Source organism: Sinocyclocheilus grahami, unplaced genomic scaffold, assembly GCF_001515645.1.
Source record: "Sinocyclocheilus grahami isolate Dianchi unplaced genomic scaffold, SAMN03320097.WGS_v1.1 scaffold1655.1, whole genome shotgun sequence".
NCBI classification, from domain to species: domain Eukaryota; kingdom Metazoa; phylum Chordata; class Actinopteri; order Cypriniformes; family Cyprinidae; genus Sinocyclocheilus; species Sinocyclocheilus grahami.
In genome coordinates this window covers 1,237-8,159 of record NW_015506834.1, presented here as the reverse complement: position 1 = coordinate 8,159, position 6,923 = coordinate 1,237, and positions in this window count along the sequence as shown.

Below are 6,923 nucleotides of genomic sequence, written 5' to 3'. Positions count from 1 at the left end.
ACACCAGTCCTCAGGCCTTTACACTGGCTTCCAGTTACATTTAGGATTGATTTTAAAGTATTACAGTTTTTATTTTTGCACTAATAACAGAACCTTCAAGTTATTGTTCAAAACTCTAGACACATAATTCACAACCGATCAAAAACACTTTTTCCAAATGCTTGGATACAATACACATGAACCAAAGATTTTTTGTTCCTTAAACTAAAATCACCCGTTCAAAATGACAAAACTTAACATCAAAGTATTACTATTCAAAATGCAACTCACGCATTACATCTGAGTTGAGTGTCTATTCATTAAATTACAATGATCTAACTATCAATTAATACAACTGCTCAAAATGCTACATAACTGCTGCATTACTCTTGAACCATAGTTTTTATGGAAAATGATGAACAATAATAAATGAGTATGTAAAGGTATGATCAGTTTCAAGATGCCTGTTGTTGGGAAAAAAAAGGTAACACTTTATTTCGATAGTCCACTTTAGACATTTTACTAACAGTAAGTAACTTTGCAACTACATGTCAACTAGCAGTCATTAGAGTATTAGTAGACTATCTGCTTAATGTCTTCAAACACTTTATTTTGATGGGTCAACAACATACAACATACTGACTATCAGAAACTTTGCAAGTATTTGTCAACTTATTCTACTAACCCTAAACCTACCCTAACAGTCTACTCTGAGAGTTAGTAGACATGTAGTTGCAAATTAATTTGAATTTGTTGACATGTAGTTGACATGTAGTTACAAAGTTACTTATAGTTAGTAGAATGTCTAAAGTGGACTATCGAAATAAAGTGTAACCAAAAAAAAAAAAAAATTCCCCCCAAATTCTATATGATTGTTTTCAGTTTTTGTTTTTCCTACAATACGTAAATGTCTTTTTTGAGGACGATAGAGCTGGAAGCTGATGAAAATCATATTTTTGGATAAGGCAGGCTTTAACCTGGCCATGACATGGAGGAGAGGTTGAGAGCCCAGCGGTTGAGACCGGCCCAGAACGATGTTCGCTGGGGGGCCTGACCACCCCCCACTGAACGTGATTTTGAGGGAACCCCATAGCAAAATCAGTGCAATGGGCCCAGAATTCCTAGCGACGGCACTGAGAGCAATCATGGTTTCAGGCCCATCCACAATTTATCAAATTGTATTTACCCCCATACTCCCCTTTCCTTACTGTAACCTGACTGAAGAATTGTTCTCCACATGGAGGTGGAAGGTTTACAATAGGCACCCTCATAAACAAGTCTCTCTTCTCCAGGCCATAGATGATGCATGCTATGACTATCTTGCCTATCTTTATTTCTTATATAATTTGTTCTTATTTAAAGATTTTTGAAAAAACTGTTGTGAGTTGATTATTTCATCAATAATTTTCAAATTTTGTTTAATGATTCCAGTGTGTGTACTTTTCTCTCTAGTCTACTACAATGAGGTATGAATGTGTATAGAACCACAATGAAAGCTGCATCATGTGTTTTGAACAACTATATTTAATGATTGTACTAAAAACTACACAGTGAAACTATGGGTATCTTGTGTGTGGGTGATCTAAAGTAATGTTCCTATGATATTTCATAATAAATCAAGCGTAGCTTTAGTTCTGGCAGGTCACGTTAGTCAAGCTCGCATCAGCTGTCTCTCAGCTGATCCCCATCTACCTATGGGAAAACCACACCTATCATTAGCATGAATCTAAGCATTCATATATAAGGTCCCTCAGTATTATCAGCAGTTTTCGCATTGCTCAATCGCTAATTACCCTCCTCTATCCCCAGCTCCTCCTCTGTCAGTCGGGATTCAGCCTTCTGATTCTCCTTTGAATCAGACTAATTCTAAAATGAAAATCTAAAATCTAATTCTACATAAAATTATTGAACTTTAACAATATCTGCAATACATTTATGTTGGTTCTGTTCTGTTTACTCTAGGGGGTTATTGCTGCTCTCCCTGCTCTCATCCATGCTAGGTTGCAAGGATGCGCAGGGAGTTCTTGCTCAGAACAGAACCATACCGCTCATTGTCAATTATATATGACGATAGTGGTCCTGACAGAAATTAGTTTTTAAACCAATGCTTCTGCAAATGCAAGGCTTCTTTAAAGATATAGACGCAATATGCATTCGTTAGCTGGTTAGCTTGTCATTCGTGTTTCCATTCGTGTCTATTGCTGTTTACTTTTTTTCTCTCGCTCCGTTTTTTCACGAGTTCATCAAACAACAGTGGTAAGTTCGATTCATTCATCAATCATGGTGAGTAATGGCTTCTTCTCCTGCTATTGTTGTTTGCACCACTTGCCACATGTACAGCTTAGCTCTCTCTGTCGGCGACGAGGGATTCGCATGTGATAAATGCAGGGAAATAGTTAGGCTGACAGAGAAGATTTCAGAATTAGAGACACGCATTAAAACTTTAATTGAGGACAGTAAGAATGTGAGGGCTCTAGATACGGCTTTGGATGCGACTAGCTCAGGGAGACCTGTACATTGTTAGGTTCCGGTTACAATGCCTCTGCAGCAGGGCAACTGGGTGACAGTGAGGAGGCATAGTCGCGGGTCAAAACACCGCTCTACTGTTCCAATCAAAACATCAAACAGGTTATCCCCACTCAGTGACGCACCCACTGAGAAACCTGATCAAAGTGCTCTAGTTATTGGCGATTCTATTGTACGGAACGTGAAAATACAGACACCAGCCACCATAGTCCAATATTTACCGGGAGCCAGAGCGCCTGACATCTTGGCAAATTCAAAATGGCTGGCTAATGCTAAACATAAATACAGTAAGATTCAGTGGTGAGCGGTGACTTTTTTAACCGGGTATGCCGAGTGATGAAATTAATCTCCAATCCTTCTTCTATCGTTTCAAGTTTATCCGTTATTCGAATGCAAGAAAAATATATATGGATTTCCAAGTAAAAACCGCCAAATAACATTTACACGTAGTTACATTATGGTACGTACTACGTAATCAGAGGGTGGGGAGATGGGAGGTGGGGGGGATTCCCCTGGTCAATATGTCTCTCTGCATCAGCTAAATTATTTTTTTTATTCCCAGTGAATAGGAACGATAGAAAGATAGATAGATAGATAGATAGATAGATATAGATAGATAGATAGATAGATAGATACATAGAATGACAGATATATAGAACGATAGATAGAATAATAGATGGAATGACAGATAGATAGATAGATAGATAGATAGATAGATAGATAGATAGATAGATAGATAGATAGATAGATAGATAGATAGATAGATAGATAGATAGATAGACAGAGAGAGAATGACAGATAGAATAATAGATAGAAAGATAGATAGATAGATAGATAGATAGATAGATAGAATGATAGATATATAGAACGATAGATAGAATAATAGATAGAACGATGGAATAATAGATAGAACGATAGATAGATAGATAGATAGATAGATAGATAGATAGAACGATAGATAGATAGATAGAACGATAGATAGATAGAACGATAGATAGATAGATAGATGGATAGATGGATAGATGGATGGATGGATGGGGGCACAAACACACTAACACACACACACACACACAGCTAGAGGTCTTGGCCAGTTTTTGTGACTTTAGCTTGAAAGCTGTAGGAGGACGTTTTCACCGTCTTGTGGTCATCGGCCGCCTCATACGGTCATATACCGCAATCACTCTCTACTGCTTCTTCCCAAAAGACAGCGACTCATTTTTCCTACTTGGAAAATTCAGCATCCAGATCTGAGACTTCAACATGTTTAGGCTACTTCACCATCTCCTGTCTCATGATCTCCAGTTACTCACTGGTGTGAAATGAACTCAGCTTCATGTTTACAGGAAACGGCCTCCGACCCCCTTCCATAACAATCTCTGTTAAACCTCTCCACATTTCCATTCACTTTTTTCCCCCCGTTCCTCCCACTCATCCACACTTACAGTCAAAAGAGATTTCCATCTCTTCTCACATTCTCCTTTCACCCCTCAGTTCTTACCTCACTCCTCCTTAGGCTTTTTCCTATATATCTGCTGACACAACTGATTCACAATAACACTCTTGTGCTCTTCCAGATAGTCTCGAAGCCAAAGCGCAAATGATAAACCAGCCAATCATTTTGTGGAAATACATCTTTTTGCCACCCATTATGCAACAGGCTGCCTCTCGCTACTTTCCTCGTCTCCATCTCCGACCCTCTCTTCCACCTCTGCATTCTCAACAATATATCCAACATTACCAACTGTAGCATTTTTGTTGATCCTTGTTCCAGGTTTTCGGTTTTGGTCCTGTATGTCTCTTATTAATTTTTTTTTTTTTAACTTTTGATTTTTTTCATGTTTCCTATTCCTGCCATTGGTGATTGTTTCCAAGTGTTTAGTAATCAGTCTTGTTTCCCTGTTTGTTCTTGTGAGTATTTGCTCTTTTGTTTGGTTTAATCTTAGTCAGGTCTTGTGTTATTTTAAAAGCTGTAATTGCAGTTAGTCATAGTTTTTAGTTTAATTTTAGTTCATTGTCTTTTGTCTTGGATTCTTGGTTTTTGTTTGGTTAAATGAAAAGCTGCACTTAGATCTTAAACTCTGCTTTCTGAGACTCATAGCACCACCAGTGCCTTAGTCATTTAAGGAAAGGTATAGCAAACAAGCATAACAGAATACACCAGCCTCTGTTTTTACAACCTATAGAATTTATATGAAATATATATATGATACACACACTACCAGTCAAAATAATTGCTGTCTGTAAGATTTTTTAATGTTTTTGAAAGAAGTTACTTTAGTTCACCAAAGCTGCGTTTGTTCAAAATATTGTGAAAACTGTATTTTTAAAAAAACTGAAAAATTGTGAAATATTACAATTTAAGATATTTTTTTCTATTGTAATCTATTTTAAAATGTATTTTATTTCTGTGATGCAAAGCTGAATTTTCAGCATCATCACTCCAGTCTTTATTATCACATGAACCTTCAGAAATCATTCTAATATTCTAAACATTCTGATTATTATCAGTGTTGAAAACAGTTGTGCTGCATCATATTTTTTTGCTGAAACTGAGACATTTTTTTTCCCAGGATTCTTTGAGGAATAGAAATTTCAAAAAGACAGCACACACACACGCACGCACACACACACACACACACACACACACATTAGATAGATAAATTATATTCTATAGCTATTCTATAACTTTTATACATGTACTTATTATGACCTACAGTACATAGGAGGTTAGTAACTAAAAGGAATGTTTGTATTTGGGAAAAAAGAAAGAAAGAAAGTTAAGATTATATCAAATGTTTTCCTCAACACCGGTGCAGAGAAGCTTTAAAACATATGTATTGTTCAATGGAAAAGGAGAAACATTCATGATTAGTGTGACAAGCTGTTACGCGATGCTTGTTTAGAATGTTACAGAACATTCTTAGACTTTCTACTGAGTCATTATTGCTCAATCCTGTAAACAGTCTGGTTTATGTCTTGGTAAGTTTTTTTTTAGACTCAATGTATGTCCCACAGCTAAAAATGAAACCAAAAATGTCAAAGAGCTCTAGCTCACTAGAAGTGACTGTGTGGTGTAACCTCATTAACTCAACTAACTGAACTTTCTAACATCAAACTATTATGTACTTTTCATTAAAAAAATGTATACAAGTTTTTATGACATCATAGATACAGCAAAAAATATTGTTTAGGAATGGTTTGAGGAACATGACAAAGAGTTTGAGGTGTTGCCTTGACCTATAAATTCCCCAGATCTCAATCTGATTGAGCATGCAACCAACAAATTCTGTTCATGGAGGCCTAACCTCGCAACTTGAAGGACTTAAAATCTGCTGCTGATGTCTTGGTACCAGAAACCACAGGACATGTTCAGAAGTCTTGTGGAGTTCACGCCTTGATGCATCAGAGCAGTTTTGGCAGCACCTACACAATATTCTCCCTCAGGGAGAAATGTTTGCATGCCAAGGCAACATCACTCAAACTTCAGATAGTGAGGTACTGCAATGCAAAAGAAAAAGTTAAGAAACTACGTATTGTGGGATGTGAAATAACATGGAAAATTATTGACCAATACCAAAAACAGGACTTTACATGACTTAACATACTTGACATCACTATAAACTTAATTCATTAGTCTCATTCATAGTCTCACTCATTAAGCATGTGTATGCATACATGCATACCTTAAATCTGCACACAAACGTTTTCACAAACAAATCATGATTCACCAGTAACTTTCATAAAAACTTATTGGCATGGTAATCTACATGACAATGTTAATGTATTTGGTCTTGGCGGAATAGATCTGCTACACTGCTGCTGCTGCTGCAGAGCAAGTACTGAGACTTGCTACTGCCAATACATCCACAACATGCTGCTGTCAGCATGTAAGAAATATTGCTGCTGCAAATACAACATACATGAAATAACCCCAGCGTACATGAATCACCTCGTAGCAGATCTACTGTATACAGGTGGAGCTGGGGAAGGTGGAGGGTTTCTGAAGTAAGCTGCAACTGCTACTGCAAGCACTAGTCATATATTTAAATGTTGAGCAGCGAGCTCATTGGCTACCGATACAGGAGAGAACCAATCAGCTGTGCCATGTGATAATGATGTCATTAGGTCAGATTGTGTTAGACCTATCGGACTCTGTATTTAATCAGTGAAAGAGTAAGAAAAGCTATGTCATTGCTCAAGCTTTGAGGTTTCTCTGTTTAACAATGCAGATTGAATGCATGCATATTGTCACAAATTTGGCCCATGGACTTCTGTTTATTCACCACCAGAGGTCACCCTTTAGTTTACATTGACTCTCGCACAACTCAAACTGTTGCATAGCACCCCTACATACATATCCAATCATTCCACGATTGATTTGCACACCTGATTTGCACTCACTCATTGCACACAGCTCT